The 26,160-nt window shown below is 53.8% G+C and overlaps 1 protein-coding gene across 9 annotated transcripts in view; it reads left to right on the forward strand.

Annotated features, from left to right (window-relative positions):
* The first annotated feature begins 1,438 nt into the window (after positions 1-1,438).
* The window catches only part of ATOSB (atos homolog B), a 41,735-nt gene continuing 17,013 nt past the window's right edge, over positions 1,439-26,160 (forward strand). For 3 of the 9 annotated variants that reach the window (XM_074856387.1, XM_074856381.1, XM_074856392.1), the window contains exons 1-3: positions 1,439-1,513; positions 7,063-7,159; positions 25,824-25,956. The gene's annotated coding sequence lies outside the window, so the exon portion shown is untranslated. Of the gene's footprint in view, positions 1,514-7,062; positions 7,160-12,292; positions 12,402-20,784; positions 20,803-25,741; positions 25,957-26,160 lie in introns of those variants that run through there. The other 6 variants (XM_074856382.1, XM_074856383.1, XM_074856386.1 and 3 more) reach the window with 6 other exon arrangements.

Here is a 26,160-nt window from a genome sequence, read left to right on the forward strand (position 1 = left end):
AAACCAACAGGAGCACCAGAAGATCATGCGTTCCCATCATCACGCTCAGAAATTAAAATGCTCCATACGTTAAATACCCTTTAATGACCCACAACCTGAATCTGGGGACAGCCATGGGATATTTAGCAAAAAATCTACCATAACAGGCTGAGGGCCCAGGAGGAGATGAGGTCCTGTGGCAGCAGCTGCTCCACGGCCACGTAGCAGCACATCAAGCTGCCATTTCTCCCGGCAGAAAAGCACGTGTAGGGCAGAGGCGTGAAAGGACTGGCCGTCCTGCTGCCCCCTGCACTCAGCTATTCCCAGAGAACACCTGGTGCAGCTTTGTCCATGACAGCGCCTCCAAAAATAATGTCCCCGCACAGGCAGCGAGGCAAGGGGGGTGTGGGGGCTTGGCAGCCGGGGCTCTGCCGGTTCACATCCAGCTCACTATATGCTAGTGCTGTCAGAAGACGAGATCTTAGTTATATTTATCATTTGACGGTACTGGTCCCCACTATTTTTAGAGCAGCATTGCAGCTGCAGCTCACTGAGGAGCGAGGTGAGTTGGCCGGGCAGCTGGTCTTTACCGAGCTTCACACAAAATTGCTCAAGTCAAAGCGTCTCCTCCCTGACCCCAAACAGCCCATGGTCAGGCTGGTGAGCTCCAGGCTGCTGTCCCTTGGGGCAGTGGGTCCTGCCCAGGTCCCTGCTGGTGGGTGGCAGAGCCCCGGTGCCCCACGGCTGCTCGGTGCTGGAGTATTTCTGAGCAGCCATTTCCCAGGGGCAGCTTCCCCCGCGGGTCCTGCACCCACGGGCTGCTCTGGCACTGCTGTTTCCCAGCCCGGCTGCACGGGCTGGGCCTGAGGGGCACCGGCACCACCTTGGGGGGTGGGGAACACCCGGGTGGTCCCACTCGGGACATATCCGTGGGGTGGGGGTCCCACCTTGGGGAGGCCTGTGGGGCTGCGACACGCCGCACACATGGTGCTGGGGGGTGGGTGTCTGTGGGGCTGGGATGTGCCGTGGCCGTGGGTGTGTCCGTGGGGTGGGACACGCTGTGCCCACAGAGCGGGGGGCGCTGGGGGGGTGGGTCTGTGGGGTGGGGCCGTGTCCGGGCCCAGCGCCCCCGCCGGGCAGAGGTTAAGGGTCAGCCTGGCGGCGGGGCAGCGGCAGCGGGCCAGGGAGATGGCAGCCCCCACCCCAGCGCTGAGTCAGGCCCCGCCCCCGCCGCCGGCGGCCAATGAGGAGCCGCCTCGCCTGGGACCGCCCCTTCCCCGCTGTCATCACACACCCGCACGTGGAGGGGGCGGAGCGGGGGCGGGATCTCGGCGCCGCGCGTCACACCCTCTCCGCCCGCCCATTGGCCGTGCGGCCCCACCGCACGCCTCGCCCCGCGCCGTGCCCCGCCCAGCGCACCAATCAGCGAGGGGGAGGCGGGCTGGGGGGCGTGTCCCCGCCGGCACCCGGAAGGAGCGGACGGAGCCGCGCAGCAGTTGGGGCCGCGGCGGCGGCAGCAGCGGAGGGGGCGCTGGTGGGTCCGGCGGGGCCGCGGCGGGCAGGGCCTGGGGGGGACGGACGGAGCAGAGCCGGGCACGGCCGAGGGGGGGACGGGCTGCTTGTCCGGCGTGGGAGGGGTTAATGCGCCCCGTCCCCGCCGCCCCCTCCCGGTTCCAGAAGGTTCGGGGGGGTTGTGGGACTGGGGGTCCTGACTGGAGGAGGAGGGGGGGCCGCGGCCGGGATTGGGGGGGGGGGGGGGCTGTGACCGGAATGGGGGGCCGTGAACTGGGGGGGGCGTGAGTGGAGGGGCTGTAGCCGGGAGTGCTGGGGCCGGCGCGGGGGGGCTGGGAGCGGGGGAAGCTGTGGCAGGAGGTGCCGGGGGGGGGCAGCCTGCGGTAGGCGGCGGCGTGACCGCAGCGCGGCTTGTCGGGGGCGGGGGAGCTGTGACAGGGACGCTGTGTCCCCTCTGCCGGGGGCGTCGGTGGCCGGGGGAGGACTGTTGCTTCGGGGGGGCTGTGGTGGGGAAGTCTGTCAGAGGTGGGGTTGGGGGTGGGGGGTGACACACAGCGGGGCTGTTCACAGCCCCGCTGCCCAGGAGGGGTGTGCTCTGGCTGTGGCGGTGCAGACTGTGTTTGGGGGGTGCCCCCCATCCCGGCTGCCAGCCCCCCGCCAAGGCCCCCGGCAGCTCAGGGAGGATGTGCTCCCCCACCAAGGCCACGTCCTCTCTGCCGTGACATGGGCAGGGAGAGTCTGCCCACGGCTCTGTCGACAGGATGGGGCCTCCTCCTCCTCCTCTTCCTCCCGGGCATCAGCTCAAACCCAGCCCCGGCTGGGACTTGCTGACTGTTCTCGTCCCCCGGGACAGCCCGTGTCCGAGGGATCCGTGGCAGTGGGGCCATGCCGGAGGCCCGCAGCGTGGCCCCGGCCACTCAGCCCACCGAGGCGGGGAGCGGGAGATGTGGCTCATCCAGCACCTCTTTGACCGACACCTGCCCCGTGGGTAGATCACACCCTTCAGCGTGGGGCTGCAAAAACAGGCGCTGGAGCGGATGTGAACCCCAGCATCCGCGGCGGGAGGCCTGCTGCCCTCTGGTGACAGCCGCCGCGGGCGGAAGGACCCATCCTGGGGGACGCTTACCCACCCAAAATCAGCAGCTACAGACCTGGTGGGGTTTTCCAGCATTTTGCTGTGGCCAAGGCGCTCAGTTTCTATAAAAATCACACAGGCAGTGAGCAGTATACTCTTGGCAGTCCCAGATGTTATGTTTAGAAAGCTGCTGTGCGTTAGGGAAGACAGAGGGAGGGCTGCGTGATGGGAGCTGGGGTGGTGGGCTTGTTTGCAACCCACCCGTGAGTGTGATCCATCAGGTGACATGTACGAGGGACATAGATTTATCTCTGGGGTTTCCAGACTACTTTTTTATTTTTTAAGGAAGGAACATGGAGTTTGCAGCTGCCGTGGGAAGTGTATGATAGAGGAATGTCGTGCTGCATCTTAGGGTATTTTAAAAGTCACTTCCACTCAGTGCCTTTTAAAAAAGCATTGCACAAGCAAAGGTCTGCTTATGGACCTGTCCTCTGCCTGAACTGTGTTTGTTAGCCTCAGCAAAGAGGGGAGGTTGGGGCCTTGTGGAGAGTGTAGCAGGATTGAACCCTGACACAAAGGAGAGTCTTGACAAACTTGGTAACGTGCAGAAGGTGAACAAGGTCTGGCAGGTGGAACAGGAGAAAGCTCCTAATGTGAAAGTACTAGACTTTTGGCTGGGCTCTGCTTTAGAAGGGGGATGAGGACCGTGAGAATTAAGTCATCCTGTAAAGCCTTGTCAGCAGCAATTCACGTTGTGCGGGTCTCGGCGTGAGCAAGAGGCAGGGCCCTGGCAGGGACTACATGTCCCAGCATGCAGCTCCCTCTGCGCAGCCCAGTCACCCGTTTGGGCATCTCTGCAGCCTCCTGGCAGCTCTGCCTGTGCTGAGGGCAGGGCAGAGGTGGGAGCTGGGTGGGCAGGGAGGTTTGTACAGGGTTTGGATCAGAGTGGGACACTGCTGCCATGGTGTCTCTTGCAGAGGAGATGGCACCAGCTTTCGCCTCATCTGCAGCAGCTGCTCCCATAATGTTTTGCAGGGTTCCTGCTGTCTGTCATGGGGCCTGAATGCTTGGAGTAGCCAGGATGTGTGGGGACAGCAGAGTCCTCCGGTTGCCCCAGCCATAGAGCTGCAGTCCTTGGGGAGCTGGGCTTGCAGAGCAAGGTCCGGCCTCCAAGTGGGGCAAGGCTGGGGCTGTTTCAGCTCTGCCATTCATCTTGTTTCTGTTCCCTGCATGAGAGATTGCTTACCCACCGCTGGAAGGAAAGCTGGTGGGGTCACCCTGCACTGCCTTTGGGGACCCTGGTATTTGAGGCACAGCTTGCTGAGGGGCTCCCCTGCTGCCCTGCCTTTGCAGCAAGCTGGGCAGAGAAGCTCTCAATTCTCTGTTCTTTGCATCTGCCCTCTGCAGAAATGACTTTAGGGAATAACATTTTAACAATAACCATTTTAATTTTACTGGTAGTGTTGCTGTTTTGCTCCTGGAAGCTTCCTCCAAGGCACATGAAGCCCCCATACACCCTCCCTCTGCTGTGGTTCTGAGCTTTCCCAGCCCCCATTCCCTCGCCAGTTTCAGGTCTTCTGAGCATGCGGAGCAGGAGGAGGAAAGGAAGTTCCCTCCCTGGGTTCAAGGGACCTCTGAGGGCAGGGAAGCACATCTGCGCCACTGTTTTTTTTCCTTGCTGTCTGCTGCCAGCTGCTTGCCCTGGCCTGTTTCTGCACAGCCACACTGAGTAGCAGAGGGCAGAGACGCCCCAACCTTCCCCACTGCTTCTGGGTCTGAGGGTGGTTCAAGGGCATAGTTACTGATCTGACTCTTGAAAGTCAATGACTCTTGACTCTTCCTGAGGCCTTTACCTGCCCTTGCTGCTCTGGGCCTGCCCACGCTTGTCCCCTTCTAGATTTGATAGGCACCATCGTGTGCTGTGTGGAAATGCACAGTGCCTGTGGCCAGGACTCTCCCTGGGTGCTGAACAAGAAAACGTGTCATTCGTAGGTATGCAACCACAGATGTGAAGGGAAAAAGTGAAGCTATATTGGTTAGAAAAGTGGTGTCTTCAGCACACTGTCACTGGAGCTGTTATCAAACTATCAGAGGCTTCCATGACTGAAGGAATTAATGAGTCAGGTTTGAGGCAGGACAGGTGTGAAGGGCAACACAGGAGAAATCCCAAAGGGAGAGATTTGTACCTTAACAGATGGCTTGTGGAGGGTGCTGTTGCGGGTTACTTGGCAGTGAGAGTCTTCTGTGGGAGGGTTTTGCCTGATGTCTCTCCACATGGCATCACTCCGAGGGACACCCTTTCTCCAGCAAGTTGTGTGGGTCCCTGTGTCCTGGTAATGCCATCATGTGTTTCTGGTCCTTCCTTCTGTTTGCAGTGCCTGGCAGCTCTGTTCCCTGGAGCCTGTTTTCTGACCAGCTCTCTTTCTTTGTTTTTCCATTTTGCTTTTGCTCATGAGCAAGTGAGCCAGGTGAATATAACCTCTAGAGAACTTGGTCTCACAAAGTTTGAGGTTTGCTTTAAAAATGATTTTCTTTGGCTGGGAAGAGTCTGTGCAAATCTTCATCCTCACTTTGCCTTTGCTCCTCTTTCATAGTCTCCCTTGCCTGGCCTTGTGAATACCCAGCTGCCAATTAACATGTTTTCCCCCTGTTTCTGTCAGTGTCTTCAGCTGGTTGTGAATCCTGAATGAAGAGCAGCTGAGCTCACATGCTCTGCATTTCAGAGAGCTTTTTCAGGACTGGCCAGTGGTTTGCAGTCATCCTCGCCTGTGTTGTGGCCTGGACAACCCCCCAGCTAAGCAGCCTGATGGTAGAACAATACTTGGATGGGAAGCCTTCAAAGGAGTCCTGTGTGCTGCAAAAAGCGCAGTTAGTGATTCAGCTGGAAGTGCTTTTTAGCAACAAATCCATGTCCCGGGCCAGGGCTGATGTCAACTCTGTGATTCTTCTCGTTGGAAGTGAAAAACAATGCAAAACCCTTTATGCAAGAGTTGAGGTGATAATCCAGATCTCCTGGCCTCAGTCCGTTTGGGGTAATTGCATTCTTCCTGGGGGGTGTTTTCAACCCATCCCTGTCAGATACATTGCCATCGCTTCCTGTGCTACAGCAGTATGTGGGTGGCAGGACTTCAGCCATGTCCAAAGCAATTCTTGTCACTGCTCAGACTTAGAGCTTTCTCTGCAAGGTAGTGCGGTAGAGCAGAAAATTGGTGGAGGGTTTTAAATATATGTATTTACATATACACATGCTACACTTACTGGGTCTTGTTCTGCTTGTAAGCTCTCTGAAAACATAGCCCTGGTGACTAGCTGGTGCAGCCTCCAGGTCGGACGTCTCCTGGATGCAGGTTGACCTGCTAGCTGTGTAGGTGCAGGTGACATTAAGCACAAACTTTCTGGATGCCTTCATCACTGTTTTAAGGGCTGGTGCACCAGTAAGCTAGTGTGGCAGTGCCTCCCCGCATCATGGTGTAAAGGCTGTGTTTCTGGGGGACCAGCAGTGTGGCTGCCTGCAGTGCTCTGCTCACTAGTGCTGTGGCTCTGGTCACAGCTGGGTTGTGCTGCTGGTGGTGCCACAGGGTGGGTGCCCATGCGGGAAGGGCAGCCTGGGGAGCAGGGACTGCCCCTAAGCAGCTTTTGCTCATTGTGCCTGTGGCCAGGGGAATAACAGACCTGGTTTCGGGGAGGCTGATATCGTCCTGGTTTTCAGGACCTGCTGGGCATGGGGACCTAGCCCCCACACACTGCGATCTCCGGTAGTCTGTAATTACAGCACTGGGAGCCTGGGGAGGAGTCTTAAACAACGTCTTTGTGACGGTGTTGGCAGGCCTCTCGGAGATTTCTATTAAGTTGTCGTTTTTCCCCTTTCCTGTAGCCTGGGAAACGCTGCGGCATTGGACTAGGCTTGGTCTGTTTGGGTTGTTGGGAGCAGTGTCTCTGCAGCAGTGGATTTGGCCCTCCCTGCCCTGGCTCCACGTCCTCATGGGGTGGTTTAGCAGGTGGCCTGTGGGGACCGCAGCCAGAGCCTGTTCTTGCAGATAAACCGTATGTCAGTGCATCTACTTGAGTACTGACAAAGTCTGTGTGGTGGAGCAACATACAGCTGCGGGGGTGGAGAACAAAGTTAAGGGCACAGAAAGGCCTTTACTTGCCACTAAAATCTGGGGAAGGAGAATGGTGGCAGCGACCTTAGCAGAATCTCTCCGGGGAGCCAACCGTGCACCCACCTGGAGTCATGTAGGGAACTGGGGTGATAACTGGAACCCCGGGAGGGAGTCAGGGCTGCAACTGGAGGGGCAGCCTCAGCACTGCTAAAAGATAGGGCAGGATCTTCGAGGTGCTGGAGTACTCGGGGTCTGTTGCTTCTGTTCATAGGCCACTAACTTGCTTGGCTTGGATGAGCAATTACTGTTCACCCTGTGTTCAGAAGGTCTTCTTGTGTGGGCAGGATATTTCCTAGCTGAGCTGAACATGTGTCTGTGCACTTGTCTTTCCAGGTGACCCAAGACAGCTGGAACAAGCGACCCCAAGACCACACTGTGGGTGCTGACAGCTGAGAGCTGCCTTTCCCGTCTGCTTCAGCCCTACACCAAGGTTAGCACCCATTCAGTCATCACTGGGCCGCCCCTTGGCCCCAAGGGACAGCTCTGTAGAATAGGTGTCACCCAGTGAGGTTCTCCCACAGCCCAGGCTTGCTGAGTGCTCCTGCCTCCCACCTGGCTGGCAGTGTGGTGAAGGGAGCCTGAATGTGTGCAACTGGTGCTGTTGCGACTGTTGAACCCTGCACATGGTTGTCAGGAGCTCAGGGGCAGTGTGTTTTAAGTCTTTGGGACCTTACAGTCTGTGCTGCTTGCTGCACTTGCCCTTCTGTGTACCAACAGTATTGAATGGGAGCATTTCCCAGCTGCTGCTCTGTGCTGCTTGCTGTCCTTCACCTGAACAAACAGAGCTGAGACCTCACCCAGAGCTCGTGGCAGACATGATCCTGCTTTCTGACAGAACCAGTTGAGCTCTGCCTACGTTTTCCCAGAATTTTGTAGCTCGAGGAGGCCCTTGACCATGGTGTATGAGGCTTAAAATGACAGTGAAGTGTTTCAGGAGAACTGATAGTCTTTGTATTGCCACTGTCAAGAAATGCAAAGGTCAGGCCATCTCTGCTCTGAGGTAACCAGCCTGGTTCCTGTTGGCCAGCTCCCTGCCCCATCCCTGTGCTTGAATGTTTGTGTGCCTGCCTGGGATCTAGCAGTGCCAGCCCACCTGCACCGTGTGCCCTTGCTGGGAAGGGAGCCCTCATCAGCACTGTGCCTCTGCGGAGGGCAGGCAGAGCCCTTTTCTCATCCCAGAGCTCAGGTGCTATTTGGCCAGGAGAAGTTATATACAGAAGCTGCTGTTTAGGCTGCGTGGCTGCCCAGGCTGTGTGGCTCTTCCTCTGAAGTGTCTGCCAGGGAAGTTTGGGGCCAGTCCAGAGACAGCTAGAGTCTGGGCCTCAGGCCATCTCATCCTTCAGCCTGATGCTGTACCCACAGCCAGTGAGGCAAGGGTAGATTTACCTGGGAAGTTAAAAGGAAGGAAGGAAAATATCCTTCCCTCATCTCAGTGCTGTGTGCTGTGGACTTGCAACCATACAATGTAGTGGCAGCTGAGCAGCCCCTTTATCCAGCTGACTTGTGGCAATTACTAATACCTGCTCCATGCTGGGATCTTAAATCTTAGTGATGGAAGAGACATGTTATATGGTTAAGACCAGAGAAAAGGTTTGCCCTTGCTTCTGCTGGAACTGCTTACAGACCCCAGTCCACCAAGCTCACAGAATCCTCTCAGGGCTCTCTTGCCCTTTGGCAAGAGGCATTTTAACACAAGGCTCACCATGTTGGATCCACCTTTCCTCCCTCACAGTTGCTGACCAAATAGCTTGATACCTCCAGGGACAGAAAATCTCCCATATATGTGTAATGCAGCAGCTTCTCCCATTACTTGATCATAGCATGAACCTCTTCTCTCTCGTCTGGATATTGCCTAACCCAAGTGATATCAATGAACTTACATCCAGGCTGAATTAACCATGTTGATTCAGTTTAGTGAAGCTGGTAGTAATCTGGAAGCCAGTACAGCTTGCAGACCCTTGGACAGACTTGCAGTGCCTCTGTCAGGAATGGGATGGAATGCTTTGCTGGCAAACTCAAAGACTGGGCAAAGTGGAGAAACAGAAAGTTTTCAACAGAAAGTGGTCAGCCTAATGTCCTTCAGCCTGCTTGTAGTGTGTGTGGGCTACCATTCCCCCTTGGTCTGACCAGCTGATCTAGGAGTAGGTGGTCTTTCCACTTGAAACACCAAGAAAATGCTGCCCCCCTTCCTTCAGAGATGGGGCCCTGGATTCCTTGTGAGTGTTGGCACTGAAGTTATGTGAGGAATCCCCTCTTTGCCCTACCATCTCTGTTGTGAGTAGGTCGGGCATTCAAAGATCCTGTTCATGGGAGTGTTGGGACAGCTGGATCCTTGTTCGGTTCTCGCTGCTCCCAAGAATGGAGCAGAGAATCATCTGCTGAGGCTAATTTTAGGTCTCCAAACATTGCCGGTGTCCCTCTGAACTCCTATTTTGTGCGATGCTGTGGCTCCTTGCTAAGAGCTATGTGACAGTCCTGTATCCTTGTGTGTGAAGGTTTTGCTGGAGCATAGCGTCCCAGGGATTGGGAAGAACTTTGAATTCCTCACTTACCTAAAGTGTCTAAGCCATATCAGATGTATGTGTGACCCTTTTTTTTAGCCCTAACACGAAGCACCCTTTGGACCTTGCTTTGTGGGTGCTCATGCATTGTGTGTTGGGAAGTGTTGTGGTTTAACCCCATCTGGCAACTAAACCCCATGCAGCTGCCTGCTCCTCCCCGGTGGGATGTAGAGGAGAATCAGAAAACAGGTAAAATTCGTGGGTTGAGAAAAGAACAGTTTAATAGTTAAAATATAGTAATAATAACTATAAAGAAAAGAGAGATAACAAAAATAGAAGTAAAACCCAAGAAAAGGCAAGTGATGCACAATGCAATCATGCACAATCTGCTGACCAATGCCCAGCAGTCCCTGAGCAGCAATCAGCCCCCCTGACCAGCTCGCCCCAGTTTATGTACTGAGCATGACGTCCTATGGTATGGAATATCCCTTTGGCTAGTTCGGTTCAGCTGTTGTGGCTGTGCTCCCTTCCAGCTTCTTGTGCACCTCCCTGCTGGAAGAGCATGGGAAACTGAAAAATCCTTAACTTAGGTTAAGCACTACTTAGCAACAACTAAACCATCAGTGTGTTATCAACATTATTCTCACACTAAATCCAAAACAGATCACTGTACCAGCTACTAGAAAGAAAATTAACTCTATCCAAGCTGAAACCAGGACAGAAGGCGGCTGCAGCTTTCCAGCCTTTTCCTGCAAAAAATGCAGCATCCTTCCTGTTTGCAGCAGTCAGTCCCTGTTGTCTTGGATGGGTGCAAGCGGTGCAGAAAACAGTCTTCGGTGAAACCTCTGCATGTGGAAGTACTCCAAAGCCCACAGCCGAGTTAGATGAGAGGGCCCTCTCTCTACGGCTGGATGGCTGCTTGGCATCTGCCACCGCCATCCACCAGCGCAGCACAGGGTGAGGCCTCCTGGCTTCTCCCTTGTTTGTACACCCAAGACTTTTGGCCTCTCTGTGCTTTTCGGTTTCCACCTGCTCAGGTGATTTTTCAGCAGCGTTGAGCTTAGCGCTGAGCTTTGCTAAGTTACATGTTGAGGCAAGACATGGCTCTGCAGTTTTGGCCCATCTTTATTTTTAGCCCGTCTAAGACATGGTTGATGGTATCAGAAGGAAGTTGCATGGTCTCCTGAGCTCATGACTCATCCTGGATCAGGACCAAGGTTTTGCTAGCTTCTGCTTCAACCCTCAAGTGATGTAACTGGTTGTGCTGGGCCCTACTAGATCTGGGCAAGGACAGAGTGGGGAGGGAAGCAGAGCTTTTAGAAGTTCTTTTTGATCCATTCTGTTAAGTTGTTAAATTCATTCATTGAAAGATATTGGCAGGTATCAAACCTAAGTGTGGTTCAGCAGGGTCCTTTGTCTTCCCCTTGCATCTTGTGCCTGTGTGGGAGAGATGAAAGGGAGAGGAGCTCTGCTTACATGCTGGGTTGGGTAACTGCTTAGCGACACATAACAATGGTAGACAACAGTTTTTAGGACAGGAAGCAAAGTAGGGTCCTGTCTCTGGTTCAAGCCATGGCAAGGTTTGATGTAGCAGAACAGACCTGCCTGAAGTGGAAATGGGATGGGACTGGAGGGCAGAGACTTAGGAGACGCCTGCCAGGCAGCAGCAAGAAGAGTCAGGGACCCCTGTTTCCATCAGACCTGGTGCTGCCACAAGGTAGAAAGAGCTCATGGGGCTTTCTGACATGCAGGCAGCTGTGTTGTGCTGGTCTGGGCTTGACAGGGACTGCATGTCACCACAACGGAGCAGGCAGTGTGGGGCAGGCCGCGATGTCGAAGCATCCCTGCCTGCCACAGCACGATGGGAGGTGCAGCCAGAGGGGCCTCTACACCCCAAGTCTGGCTGCCCAGCTCTCCTGTGTTGCACCTCAGGACTGGGCACGATGAGGTGTGATGCACTCAGGTCCACACTAGGCACCTTGCCCGTGAAACGGGTGGGGATGATTGCTTGCTGGGGCTTCCACCTCTGGCCCCTGTGGTTCCTCAGGGTGATGAACAGCCCTTTAGAAGCATGTTGAGGCTTTTGGGTGTTGTGCAGCAGGTTTTATGTGTGGGGCAGCAGGGAGGGGACAGCAAGGCTTGGGGGAGCAGAGACAAAGGAGAGAGGCAGGGGGGCATGCTTGGGGGGAATTGCTATGGCAACTCACCGCTGGCAGCATTGCTTACACTACATTTCCCACAGCTCATGGTGGAGAAGGAGTCGGGGCAAATGTGCAACCTTCTGCAGTCCTCAGTGCAGCCCTGTCCCAGCCGTGACATGAGCTCAGCACAGCTGGGCTCCTGCATGACAATCTGGCATCCAGAGCCATCCTCTGGAGCAGTGGCCGGGGGAGTTTTGTCCATCTTTTCCCCTCTTTTGCCCCTTGCTGGGGAACGTCAGGCAGCTCCTCTTCGCAGACCTGTTCTGTTTGAAGCCTTGAGTTGCAGAGCAGGCCCAGCCAGAAAGAAACCAGTCTCCTGAGCCCTCTCACTATACCACAGAGGAAAGTAAGTCATTCTGCTGCTCTTGCTTATCCTCAGTTAATCAATGTAAGTGACTCCAGTGATGCCTGCATCTTCCCAGAATGCCTGGCCCTGTACTGTGCCATCCAGCTCACACAGCCAGCTTGCCTTGCTCTGGGGTATCTGTACTCTGATGGAGAGCAGATGTGCTAGTGAGGCCTCTGATACGGTCTGAGACCATCATCTGGGGCAGGTAAAGGAGACGTTAAATGTTTCTGAACCTGCCTTTGAGCAGACCCATTGCCAGATGCTGGTAGAGAGCTCTCTCCTGTTGCTGAAGAAAGCAGGAAGCATTGTGCCACTTGCTGTGCAGTGAGAATGGGTCAGGAGGGTGGCTCCAGTGTGGCCATAATGTGAGCGTGACTGAGACCTGACCTGTCTTCCATGATGTGCCTAAAGCCCTGGATGTGAGCCAGGAGGAAGGGACTGGCTGGCAGCAAGCACAGCTTGCCCGTCTCAACGTGGATGACTGCAAGAGCTATAAACCTCTCTCATTACAGCTCTCAAAGGTCAATGCTCGCAGTGAGCTACAACACCCTGCCCGCAGCTCTGTGCCCAGCCCAGAATGAGAGGGGAAGCAGCCTCCCTCACCTTCAAGGATGCTCTGAGGTCAGATGTGTGGGGTTGCCGTGGGGTGGCACATGCTGCTGTAGTGCCTGTGGCCAGAGTTCATCTGGGACTAGGATGCAGGCAAACCTGGAGGGGAAAGGATGTCTGGCTGTGAGCTGTCCGAATGGCCCTGTGCTCACAAATGTCATGATCCTTGCCTGAGCTGTGACCCCTCCATCCAGCTCTGAACCAGGGTACAAAGCCTCAGAAAGTCCCCTGAAAACCATTTCACCATTTCCGGTCTGCCATAGTGTCCGTCTTCTCTTTTGGATGATTCTAAGATCTGTATAGACTTCTGAACACTGTCTAGTGCTACAGTTCCAGTCATCTTAAAACTCCCAAATAGGCTAGACTTCTTTGTAAAATGTCACCTGGACTCCAGGACCTAGTGTGCTCAAGGGAGAGCAAACAAGGAGCTGGCAGCTGGAACATGGAGCCTCTGGGAAAGCTGCCTGCAGCAGACAGCAGTGCACTTCCTCCCTCCTGTGTCCGACAGGTTCCTTCCCTTTCAAAATAGGGGAACAGCTTGCTCTGCACTAGCAGCTGGAGCCTGCTTCCCATGGAGGAAACTGGGACACTGGTACCTGACACCGAAGGCAATTTCAGATCACCAGCTCGAGCGCTGCTCTTCATGTATGTGACCTTGGTGCGAGAATTGACATTACGATATATTACGGGTGCGGATGATGGCGAAGCATGGTCAGAATCCATTGAGCCAAACCATAGTTCTCTCTGACCCTGCTTTCACCGTCTGTTGTTTCTGATCTTTCCTCTGGACTGAGGCCACAAGATACACTGTGAAATATCATGGAGTGGATGCAGAACCCAGCAGATAAGGCTCTGGGTTACGCGTGTGTGTTGGGGTGTGGACTGCTAGTTTGTAGGGCAGAGGGTGTTTTCTCTTTTGCCATTTGTATAGCACCTTGCATGCCGAGATCCTTGCCCAAGACTCAGGCTCCTGGGCACTGTGACCTGATGAGTTATAACCATGTCATCTTTGAAGGGCTGCTCCCTCTTTTTGTGTCTTGCCTGTTCATACTACACATTTTTAAGTACAGCACAAAGGATCAGAAAAGCCCAAAGGCAGTGGGGTCACATACTCTGCTCCCAATTTGGAGAGAAGTTAAGACAGGCAGTGCTGGAATAAGCATTTAGGGTGAGGCAGCCAAGAGAGATTTCCTCCTGGCTGAGCTGTGGCGTTGAAGTTCGGAAAGTACTGTGTGGGTTACGTGCTGCTGCGATTTGCTGCTGCCATCGCCTTAGGCAAGTCTGGGACATGCATACCTGCTAGTAGTCAGATGGGGACACTGTCGTAAGCACTGTCACTCTGGAAAAATGGCCAGTGTCCTTTTAGACATCAGGACCAACCTTAAAGCTGCTGCTGGGGATTTCGGCAGAGAGGTGATGATCATTGGGACCAAGAGGAGACTTTGACTCGGTGGGTGTTTCTACCTGCATTCCCTAAATTGTGAGAAGATAGTCGAGCCCAGCAGTGCTGTACAGATTGCCCTGTCTGGAAGATACATAAAGAATAGCTTGCAAGAGCCAACTGTCTGCTCAACTCAGAGCAGGGGGAAATGCCTGGACTCTCTGCAACTGGGATTTTCTTACTGCCAGTCAGCAGTGCTGTAGTTGTGCAGAGAGAGCATAACGTAAACAGGTTAGCACAGTCACTCGAGTCCTTTCTATACCAGTGTTTGTATTACTGATGAGATTAGCATAGCTGGGCCAGTGGTGGACAAAGAAGGTAATTCTCAAGGTCCTCTCTGCTGTGGCTGCCAGAAAAATAAAGCAGTTATGGCATCAAGTAGCGGGTCTGAGCTTTGCTTTCAATTAATTTTCTAGGAGCAGCAACAGCTAAAATTATGAGCAGTTTTTGAGGAACTAGAACATTCTCAGGCTTTTTGTCTGGTCTTCTGACTGACAGAAGACTGACAGTCTGGGATCTTAAGGTATTTGCAATTTGTCCTGGCCATGTGATAAATCTGGATAGAACACAAAAATCGGTGGCATAAATCAGCCACCCTGAAAGTGCTCCTCTTGCTTCTGTGCCTGTTCCCTGTAACCAAAGGGCTGTTCATGGCTTAGATTTGTTGAGGGAGCAGACTTACAGCACCTCTCTTTCCCCTGTGCAGCTATCTCCCTGGCAGCTCAGTAGGAATGATTTACTATAGATTACAGCTCTCTTTAATGCTGTTTCCCTACAATATCATTCTGTTAGAGTAACTGAGCAAAACGCAGTGGTGTTTCCGGAGGAAGGCTGCTATCAGAGGCCACCCCTGTAGCAGAGGCTGGAAGCAAGGAGGAACAGTTTACCAGGAAATGCCTGTGTTCATGTGCTGGTTGCTTTTGGGAAGGAAAAGGCATCTCACCCTTGAAAGCTTCCTCACTACATGGCTCCAAACGTTGCTGATGGAGCTTGCACCGGTGTGAGCAGTAGTGAGAATGCTGCCCTCCAGAGCCTGGGAAAGGACTGACCAAAGTGGTGGTCTGTAAAGAAAAGTCTAATTCTGTCCTTAAATGAACCTCCAAGTAGGTTTTTTGGAGTGTTTTTTGGTTTGGGGTTTTTTTTGGTGGTAGTGTTGATTTAGTTTGGGATTTTTTTCTACTGAAAAAGTATTGCCTGTGCAAATCCTTGTAAGGAAAGAGCAGGGAATTTCCTTTGGAGTGAGCCTGCCTGCAACATGATACATCGCAGATGTGTGTTAACAGAGAAATGAAAATATTGTGCCATAAAGTGATAGGGGATAATGAGTTTAATCTACTATTATGTTGTCCTGAGAGATAGAGCTGGAGCAAGGGTATTGGCAATAACGTGATCCTTTGCGTGACAACAAGAGCAAATACCACCTGAACATGCTTCCCCCGGGAGGCGTGAAAGGATCTGTTTTCAGAGAGTCCTCAGGAAGGTGGAGGGAGACAACTGAGATGAGCAGTACATAATAGCTATGCATTTTCTGGAGCTTGAGTTCTGCTTTCCCAGTCAGTGGCCCAGCTGAACTGGACAATGCTGGGCTCTTAACCTCATTGTGACCTTGAGAAATGCAATAAACAAACTGTAACTTTCATAACATTAGTGAGATGTCTGACCCAGAGACTGAATGAACAAATCTTTATCTTTAGCTTCTCTGCCTACCAGTTGGATAGACAGGTTGTGATTTGCTACAGCACCAGAGATACGGATTTTAAAGGATGCTGGTGGGGGTGAACGCTACTGTGGTCCTGGTCCTGGGAAGCTTAGCTGGTAAGCAGGCCCTCAGAAGGGTTTTGGAGTTGTGTGGTGAAAACAGAGGGGCTGAGGTCAGTAACTGGAAACTTACCAGCTCCTAGAGCTGGACCAGAGAATCCAAGTCATTACTCAAACACATGAATCTTTTAAAGAATGCAATGACCTGCTCTCAAGGAAGCATCCAGTCCCCTACCAGTCTTTTGGAAGTCAGGGTACTCTTCTGGTTTATAATGCTCTATCTGGGTCTTTAATTTTTTTTTTTTTTTTTGTTTTTTGTTCCTCTGTGGCATTACCTTTCTTTTCTGGGCCATGCTAAGTTAAATGCATCTGGTGCAGAGCCCTGCATGTCCCTGTCCCCTCTGATGCCAGAGAGCACATGTATCACTCTGTGGGACCAGTTGTAGCCCACCAGAGCTGGGTGCAGTCTATAAGGCCAGCAGCAGAGTGGGCCCAACTTCGGCTTCCGAAGAGGTGAGAACAGAGGAGGCTCATGATTTGGATAGCTGCTTAGTGTAGGACATGTGGGTATCTTTACCTCTCCCTATCACTGGGGTCTTCAGAGTTGTCAGTACCACCCTTGCCCTACTTCCCATGCTGTGCCTGGTGCTGGGGGCTGCCCACCCACTCTCCTTCAGGGCAGGGACAGCATGCCATGACTCAGTTTCCCTGTGGCCTGGGGAGCAGGGACGGGCAGAGCAGGACCGGAAAGGGACAGAGGGGAAGTTACAGCAGCTGGTAGGAAATGGCATTTTGGGGTGCTGCAAGGTGGCCCTACCCCATCCTATCTGCAGAGTTAGTGTTTTGGGGTGCAGCGGTGCAAGCCCGCTTTGTCTACTGTGGAGCTGGTGTTTCAGCGTGCTGCAGGTCAGCTCTGTTCCATCCCAGCTTCAGAGCTGGCATTTTTGGATGCTGCAAAGCAGTCCTTGCTCCATACTGCCTTCTCCTGTGCCAGAGATTGTGCTAGGGCAGGGAGGGCTGGCTGGACTTTCTGTCCCCTCTGCATTCTTGTGTGCAGGGCATATGATTACGGATAGTCCCATGGCACTTCTTCCTCCAACAAGTGATTTATGGGCTGCTGTTCAGGATGTGGGTCTGAGTTTATCTCAGACAAGGCAAGAATCAGGAGTGCTGTCACTGCATTCTTGCCTTCGTGCAGGCTGTGGAGGTAACAGCATGACATCACTTGCTGTCTCTGCTTTGCACTTGGGCATGGAGCAAGGCTGTACCTGGGGACAGGAGCAGAGAAGTCCTTGCAGGAGTGACAAGAGGAGAGCCTGGTCCCACCTGCTTCCTTTCTCACTCCTATTCCTTCCTTACGGTCCCAAATCTGCCTGCATGGAGCATGTTTTGTAATAAACCTGCTGAACTGAAGGAGGTTTTATTAAATAGTTGTGACCCCAACTCATGCCCATGGCTGCAGCGTGGGCACAGGATCGCCACATGCACATCTTGATAGTAGTTGGTACTGATGATGAAGATAATCAGAGATATCTCCCCGCCACCCCACCCCATTGTATCTGATGCGTCCTGCAAGCCACCAGCAGATTGTCAGCACAGCTCTTTTCTAGGTGGAGGGTAGGTTCAGCTTCCCATGGATGTTGCAACCCGTCTTGCTTCTGTGAAGCACTCTTTATTTGAGGCAGTGCCCTAAGGGTTAAGCCAGGGCTCCGGGGTAGGGTTTGTAGCAGGAACAAAGAGGGCTTTTAAGGTCTGTGTTGGGCTAGGAATAGAGGGAATGGATTGAGCCTTTCCCAGTGTGTTGAATTACAAAGGTCATGGAGACCCTTTTGCTGGGTGGCAGCAGTGGTTGAGGTCCCTGCTGGAAGTGGGGCAGAGAGAAAAGAAATTGTGAGAGTCAGTAAGAGCAACTTCATGGGGAGCTTTAAGACCAGAGTAAAAACTGGAACTGTATCCTGAGATGAATGAGTATTGAACACAAGGCTGGGAGCCAGGAGGCCAGGACTGTAGGCTTTGTGCAGGCCTTCTGCCCTAGGATTTTTGGGTGGTTTGGTTTTGTTTTTCCCCTCCATATTGCATTTGTGGCTGCCCCCTGTGGTGTTTTAGCCCCTGCCGGGGTCTGAGACCACGCGGCCGCTGTCCCTCCCCCACAAAGGGAGTGAAATACAAAGCCCCAAGACTGAAATAAGGAAAGGTTTAATACAACAATGCAATAGCAACACAACCAACAACAACAATAACAGTAATAGTGATAGCAATGAACAGAGCAAAATAGCTACCAAATACAGCAGTTTGAAGCACGATGTACAAAACCACGAGTGCACCGCGCTCCGCGCCAGGAAAAATGTGACCTGCCAGGATGTGACGTCCGCATGGTATCTGAATAACCCGGCTAGAGCTCCCCCCCACTGCTGGGGAAACTTAACCCTATCCTGGTTAAACCAGGACACCCCCCCACATGGCACCTAAATTTGCTGCATCAGTGGTGTAGCCAGCACTTGGGTCTCTCCAACCTGCTCTGAGCCATTGAAGGCTGCAGAGGGTAAAAGGCAGTGCCTGCAAGGGAGGATCTCTCCAAAATGCAGAAGAAGAGACAGTCCTGGGTGCCTGCAGGCACATTTTGCCTTGACAGAAGAGGGAAGTTGGCTTTTCAATGCCTTCCCAAGCTAAAACTGGATTTAGCATGTATAGTTAAGCAGGAAAGCCCAATTCTAGCTGCTTTCCTAGCCCCTCCACTTAATGTCATCTGCTTGGGATGCCCCATGGGGCACAGTACCAGAGTGTCCAGCAAAAGAAGCTAGGGAAGAGATGGATGGCAGAAACCTCTGTTTCCGTTCCCACAGTGAGGTGGAAAGAGGACATGGCTGGTTTCCATGTTGAGCTTCAGATGGCGTGAGCCAGCCAGCCAGCCCACCCAGGAGGTGTACAGAGGGCCACAGGATGTGCTGAGTCAACAAGAGCATCTCCTGGCTGAGGGCAGGGGGCTGATCAGGGCTGCCAAGACAATAGGAGTTTCCAGTTTGCAGGAAGGGTGAGCGCCAGCTGCGAACCACACAGTGGGCTTTCCAATTTTAGCAAACTTGGATTTGTGTTACTGACCAGAAAAGGTGATTTAGTCCTTAAACTTTCATGCTGGGTTAGCAGGCACTTGGCCGTTCAGCTTCATCCCCTGGCACAGGCATGCTCCCCTATCTAAGCTTTCATTTAAAGAAATTCCACGTCTAGTCTTTATGTTGGATCAGATTACCTTGGATGTGATTTTTGGAACAAAGGGCTGATGCTTCACTGGGCTCTGTCTACGAGATGAAAGCTGGTCCCAGGGAATACTTGCTGGGAGGATCACTGCAGCCACCACCTAAATTAGCAGCCTGGAGTCTGCACTGCTTTTTCAAGCACCATGAAGGGAGAGAACTGTAGGGAGCACAGAGCTGCTGTGAGAAGGGGAACCCAGAAATGGAAGGCTTGGTTCAGGGCTTTTGGAAACCATAACGTCTTCTGTTTACCTTGGGAGATGGCCTGTTCTCAGAGTCATGCTCTCACTGTGTGTCCTTGTAAGCAGGAACCATTTCAGCAGAAGCATCAATGTCTTGTGCTTCTCGCTGCTTACATTGACACTGAGAAAGCCTGAACATCCCTATCTGTTGTTGCCCGAAATCCTCTCTTCTCATCCCATCCTCTGACATCACCTGTGCTGCAGAAGCATGCCACCAGCATAAAGGTGGGCAAATAAACTGACTCCTCTCTGCTGACAGTTCCCAGCTTGCTGACCTGAAATGTGCTATTTGAAAGCAGCAAGGTCTTGTCACTGTACTTTGGAGGGATGCTCTGCCACTCTTCTTAGCCACCTGGGCTGCAGAAGGGGAACACAAGGCAGTTGCAAGGGATCCCCTTGGTGTGGGAGGGACATCGGAACCAAGAGCAGCTTGGCTATCTCTTCTCTGCTCTTCCTCCCAGCCTGGCTGGAGGGGCGTGTTGCAAATGGGGTGTTACCCCTCTGTTAGTCACAAATGGGGGGCTGGCAGGAAATTGTCACTGTCTGGCTCAAGTTGGAGCAGTTCCTGGCTGCTCTAACTGGATGTAGGGCACATGCCTCAGCTTCTCCTTTGCCCAGGGCCTACGGAAGGGAGCCAGCCTTGTCTAAGAGCTCATGCAGGTTATTGCTGCTCTCTCAGAGGCTCCCAGAGCTTGTGGGGAAGACCATCTTTTCAGTGGTGACAGGCTGATTTAAGCACGAGCATTTAAATGGCTGGGCCTGCCCTGCTGGTGGCTGCAGAGTTTCGTTCCGGTGCTTGCCCAGTGCTGTGACCTTGGTGACACCGTGACCATGGTGCTGGCCCTGATTTTGGCCTCACTGATGACACACAGTGAACACTATGGATCTCCCACCCCACCTCCCTAGAAGGGACCCTGGGGACTGGAGCATTCTGATGAAGGGAGGGGTGGTGTGCAGGGGAAGCTGCTGGAGCCCACAGGACCCTGTGTCACAAAAACTTATTTTCTTTTGCTGAGAAGGGTAAAGGCTCTGTGCATACATGGTGAGGATTGGAAACGTTAAAATCCAGGGAGAACCAGGAGTCTGACATACAGTCCTGAGCTTTGGCAGAAAATTCTTCTTTGTCCCTATTAATATGAATTATTAATAGTGATTAATAGGGCAGTGAGAAGTATTACCACATCTTAAAAACACCTTCCACCCACCCACCCCTCCCTTCTTCCTGAGCTCAGCTTTGCTCCAGATTTCTCTACCTCCTCCCCCAAGCAGCGCAGGGGGCAGGGAATAGGAGTTGTGGTCAGTACATCACACACCGTCTCTGATGCTCCTTCCTCCTCAGGGGGAGGACTCCTCGCAGTCTTCCCCTGCTCCAGTGCAGGGTCCCTCTCACAGTCCTCCACAGATTTCTCTGACATGAGTCTTTCTGATGGGCTGCAGCTCTTCCCGAACTGCTCCAGCATGGGTCCCTCCCACATGTTACAGTCCTCCCAGCACTGAACTACAACAGCGGGGCTTCCCACAGAGTCCCGACCTTCTTGGGCAGAGCCCCCTGCTCCAGCGTGGGGTCCTCCACGGGCTGCAGATGGGCATCTGCTCCACCGGTGATGTCCATGGGCTGCAGGGACACAGCCTGCCCTCTCACCATGGGCTGCAGGGGGGTCTCTGCTCTGGCACACCTCCCTCCTGCTCTACTTTCTTCACTGACCTCAATGTTTGCAGAGGTATGTCCCTCACAACTCCTCCTCACAATTCCAACTCTTCCTCCCAGGCTCCCCTTCTTAAATACATTATTGCAGAAGCTCAGCCACCATCGCTAATTGGCTCAACCTTGGCCTGAGACGGATCTGACTTGGAGCCAGGGGAGCTTTGAGAAGCTTCTCACAGGGGCCACTGCTGTAGCCCCCTCCCCTGCTACCAAAACCCTGCCACACACACAAAAACTCAATGCAGTCTGCGACCGGGTGTGCTGCACAGACTGGCATTTTACGTGTGCGCCAGCACTCTTGTGTGCTCCTTGACGCAGATGGATGTGCTCTGGTATGCAGAGCTGCTCGCTGGCTGGGAGGTGTGTGCCGCAGCTCTTGCTGGGCTCTGGCACAGCTGTGGTGTGCAGTCTTCCTCTTGTCCCCTCTGTCTGCTCTGGTTCCCTCTCAGAAGGAGGCTGAGGTTAGCTGGAGAGCCCTTGGAAGGGGTGTTGCTGGGGGAAAAGTGAAGGGAAAGGATGTGGGGCAAAGCCTGTTTAAGCATCAGCCCCTAGCATTAGGGGAATTGCTAGTTGGAGAAGCAGCCTGCAGAGGATGTATATACATAGCACCATGTATGTGGCTTGTACTGTCCAGATTCAGGAACTGCCCAAGCCTGTGGGCCCTGTGTGGGCAGTGGCACTAGCTGATGCTGAGTGACTGTAGCTGTGCTTAGAAGAAATCCCCTTCTGACTCCCAGGAAGCTCTTCACCCTGGAGAGTCAAACTGTGAAGAGGCACAGCCTGGGGGGACATGTTTGTCTGTACCCAAAGGCAGGTTATTTGACAGATGGCTTGCCTGTGGATCTGAGCTGTGGTAGTGCTGCGTAACCCTCCAACAGCCAGCCGTGGGGGTCAGGCTACCAGAGAGCTGATAAAACGAATGGGTTTGAGCCTCAGAGCCTGGAGGAAGCCCTCCCCCAGCATCGCTCCTTATCTCGTCAGTGCTGGCATACAGTGGCTCTCCAGTCTTGCCTGTCTGTCCCGTCTCTCCGCTGTGGATTTAAGCCAGCAACATCATCTCTGCCCCTCCTGCCTCTGAGTGCTGTGGGAGGAGAGGGCTCTGGCACAGCCTGGCCGGGCTCCCAGCCCTGTTTGGCATTTGTGACTTTGCCCTGACAGCTGCGGCCCGGTTGCACACGCACACTCACACACACATGTGTGTGTGCACAGAGCTGTGGCAGAAATGGGTGTCAAGCAGGAGGAGGGGGTGAATCACAGGGGAATGAGTCAGCAGGAAACAGAGGGCAGGTGCTGGCCCAGGGCTGGGCTTTAAGGGAGCCCAAAGGCCTAGCAGCCCGTGCTGGGTCCCCCCCGGACGATGGGGTGGGAGTGTCAGAGGAGAGCTGGTGGAGGCAGTGTCTGTGGCTTGGGAATGGGCTGGGATCTGGCCCGGCCATGTGCCAAACCCATGCTCTGCCCACATCTCCTCCAGCCATGGGTGCATTGCTGTCCCGGGACAGCCTGGGGCATCCTTGGTGCTGAGGCTTTCCCAGGAGGGACTGAGGACGAGCACCACGAGGGAGCAGTTTGGTGACCAGGTATCCCAGCTTCTGGTGCATGGGGTGGATCTTTGTCCCCATGTGGGCAGTGGGGCGTCCAGCCAGCTCTGGGCAAGCTGAGCAGATCTCTGTCCTAGTCAGATCCTGCCCAGTAACCTTCCCATCCGTTCTGAGAGAGCAGGGTAGAAAAATGAACGATCCCTGCTGGGGCGGAGAGTGATAAACAGATAGCTCTGGATTGAGTAAATGCAGTGTCGGAGGAGAACTGGGACAGGGATGATGATGCACTGGAGATCTGGGGGCATGGTTGGTCATTAGCTCCAAAACCCCTTGTGTGATCTGGGCTCTGCTGCAGACCCTGCAGGGTTGGGGGGGTCGTGGATAGCTCCTTCCCTCATCCAGGGACCCGCTCTGGGCTGTTGAGCTTCCAGATGGCCCAGCTGGTCTCTGCTGTTTGACTCCTGATGGTCCTGCTCATCGCTCCTGAGGGCAGGTCCCTTGTGGGCATGGTGGAGATAGGCTTGGTATCAGTGCCACAGCAGTGAAGCCAAAGCTCTCTGTCTTTCTGTGTTTAGGGCCAAACCTCTCAGAGCAGGTACTTGGGACTCCCAGCTTGGGATAACCTAGGTGCTCAGGATAACCTAGGTGTGTTGCAGCAGGCACTGGTGTTGCTACCAACCAGAGCAAAGATCAAATACTTGACCAAAAACAGCTCGCACTGGTCTCAGTGTTGAAGTAAGTCTCTTTTTTTCAACATCCCCAAGGTGTGCAGGTGTCTGCTCCCCAGCTCTGGCTGCAGGTACCTCCTGTCCTTCCTAGTGGCACCTTTGGCTGGGCAGGATGGAGACTAACAGGCTCCAGCAGTCTCCAGAGATATTCTGGAGCTCTGGCCCTGCCGTGGGGTTTCTGGTGTGCTGCCGTGGGCAGAGGTTGAGAGCGGTGGGTTTGTGCAGCCTGGGAAAGGGAAGGCAGTGAAGGGGGCTCTCACCGCTGCCGACTGGCAGCTGAGTGTTTGGAGAGAAGCCGGAGCTGGGGTCTCCTGCGAAGTGCCCAGAGACAGGATGAGTGGCAATGGCACACAAGGGAAATTCCAATTAGGTATTAGGAAAAATATTTCCCCACAAGAGCAGTTAAGACTCTGGAGCAGGGCCCAAAGAAGGGAGGCGGTCTCCACATTTGGAGACTTCCAGCCCTTGGCAGGGGCAATCCCTAAGCAACCTGCTCGAGCTTGGCCCTGCTGTCAGCAGGATTGGACCAAAACCCCCTGAAGTCCTTTCCCACCATTGTTGTTCCCCAGTTCTGCAGTAGCATCTCTTGGCCTGTTGGACTGACTGACTTGGAGGCAAATGGAGGGTTCAGGGGGTTGTTCTGTTTGTCCTCTTCTGGCTTGGTTCATCTTGCCCATACGGTATTAGCAGTGTTGGGAGATGGAGGCACTGCCTTGACAGGATTGCCCAGCTCATTGATTTGCTCCAGCCTATCTTAGCTGGAGCACCCATCTCTCCAGAGGTCCTCATTATTGTGTGAGCACAAAAAGCCAGTCAGCAATGAAGCACAGGGTGTAAACCATCCACCCTGCTCTGCTGGCGGTGCAGAGCTGTGATCTGTATGGGGGTGCTGGCACTATCGGGAGGCTGGAGAGGACGCTGGCCCCCAGCCCTCCAGCTGGAAGGGCTCCAGGTTTATCTTCCCCATGGTGCCTGTCCCAGAGACAGTGGCGATTGCAGGGGAAGTCTCCAGTAGCCTTTTTAAAGACTCCAGCTGCCTGAGCATCCCAAGCAGATGGAGGCTGAGATGAGCCCAAAGGACTGTCTGGAAAGAATTACTTGCTCCCAGTATTTTCTGTTTCTTTGCCAGCCTTTTATTCTCATGGCTGCTCTTTTCCTGATCCTGTCCTTCTGCAAGGCTGGCTGCTGGCAGTCTTATCAGCCTTGTCTTCAGAAACAACTTCGCTGTGCGATTTATTGTGTCTCTGAGCTTTGACCCTGGTGCCTGATGCTGCAGAAGCCCATGTCCAGTGTGTAAGTGCACAAAGGGCGTTTAGTGTTTGTCCCATCCCATCTGCAAGAGTAATGAACCAGAGTAAAGGGGGCTGCATGTAGCCATGGCGCCTGGGCAGAGCTGATCTGCAGCAGTATCTATGTCTGTCTCCCTGTCTGGCAGAGGCTGGGAGGTTGTCCAGTCTCCACAGGTGCTTTTATGTGGGTTTTCAAGGTCTAGGACATTCCCATGAGCCTGTGTTAGTCCCCAGATCTCTTCTCAGGTTGCTTCTCTCAGCCTTTCCCTTGGGCTTGTTGATGCTGGGCTGCCGTCTCACTCGGAGCCCTGTGCACTCTCCCTTCCTCAGCAGTCTGCTCGTTATTCAATACCGCTCTGGGTACTCTTGCATTACTTGGATATTCCTGCTAAAACACCCACACACGTCGAGAGCATCGGGGTCTGGTGGTCTGAGCCAAGAGGCCCCTGGAGTCCATTCCCAGCTGCACGGGTACCTCACTGCATGGCTGAGGACGAGCTGGTTCCTGGTAGTCCGTGGAGAGCTCTTGTGTCTCTTGTGGGCTCCACTTCCCAAGGAGGGTCAGGTCTGGGGGGACATCTGTGTCCCCAGCAGCACGGCTGCCACCAGAATTGAAGATGTTTTGGACCCAGCTGGCATAGTTAAGCTGGTCTCTGAGGTCTCTTGAGCTTTGTGTGTTCCCACAGAAGCAGCACAGCAAAACATGGGCAGCAACAGTGGCAGCAAGCAGTTTGCATAGGGGCCTTCGTGTCTTTCAGGGACTGATGTGGGGGCTTATGTCCTGTGCAGGTGTGTTGTCTGGGGACACAGCTGCACCTCAAGCCTGTCCCTATTCACTATCGCTTCTGTGAAGACGGAGAATGCTGATATGCCGGTGCCACAGGGCCATGTAGTCCCTGCGGGCTGCACCTGCCAGATAGCACTGAGGGCAGGTCCTCTCCAGCCTCTGCCTGACATGAAGCACCACTTGAGCCTTGGCTTCCACCATCCCCATGCAACATGCAGGTGCCAGGTGGATTCCCCCTTCCATCCCGAGGGCATCCCTGGCTGTGTGCATTGCACAGAGCCCTGGAGGAGCCTGGCCACCATGGAGGGGTGGTGGATGCACCGGGCAGAGGGCTCTGCTGTCAGTGGGATCCCACAGGCGGTGCAGGGTGTGTGGACCAGGAGCTTTACCAGTTTCATGGGATGAAATAAGAGCTGGGCTGTGTCTCCCACTGCCCTGCATATGGGTATGCCTGCAGTCAGACATGGCAGTCCCTCCTACCCCCTCATTTCCCTTCAAAGGGTTTTGTGCACTTGTGTATTTGCTTCCATTATGGGCAACAGTGTGAGTGTTCAGGTGACAGCTGTGGCATCCTTTTCCTATTGCCAGCAGGGTGTTTCTCTTTTACCTTCAGTCCCACGGGAGGGAAAGGCTTCCTTTTTTCCTGACAAGGCACAGGACATTGAATTCATGGTGGAACTCCTCCTTCCCTGCAGTAGTCCTGGATGTGTCCAGCTCTTTACAGAGATGTACAAAGCCTCACCCTTATGGCGCGATTCGCTGCCCAGCCCGTCTCACTGCTCTGGCCTGCACTAGACTTGAGACTTTCTACATCGCAGCTGGAAAGAGGTGAGTTGGGTGGGTGTGCACAGCCATGTGTGTGTGTGTGTGTGTGTGTGGTATCTCCTCCCCCCGTGCCACGTAGATGTCTAGCACAGGGAGTGGAAAAGATGCTGAATGTCCCCACAGCTGCTGCAGCCTTATCTCCAGGCTGCAGCTTGGTAACACTGAGCCGGAGGCCTGAGTGCGTGTGCCCAAGCACCTCCCTTGGAG

The sequence above is a fragment of the Strix uralensis genome, chromosome Z (genome assembly GCF_047716275.1).
Source record: "Strix uralensis isolate ZFMK-TIS-50842 chromosome Z, bStrUra1, whole genome shotgun sequence".
In the NCBI taxonomy this organism is placed as follows: Eukaryota; Metazoa; Chordata; class Aves; order Strigiformes; family Strigidae; genus Strix; species Strix uralensis.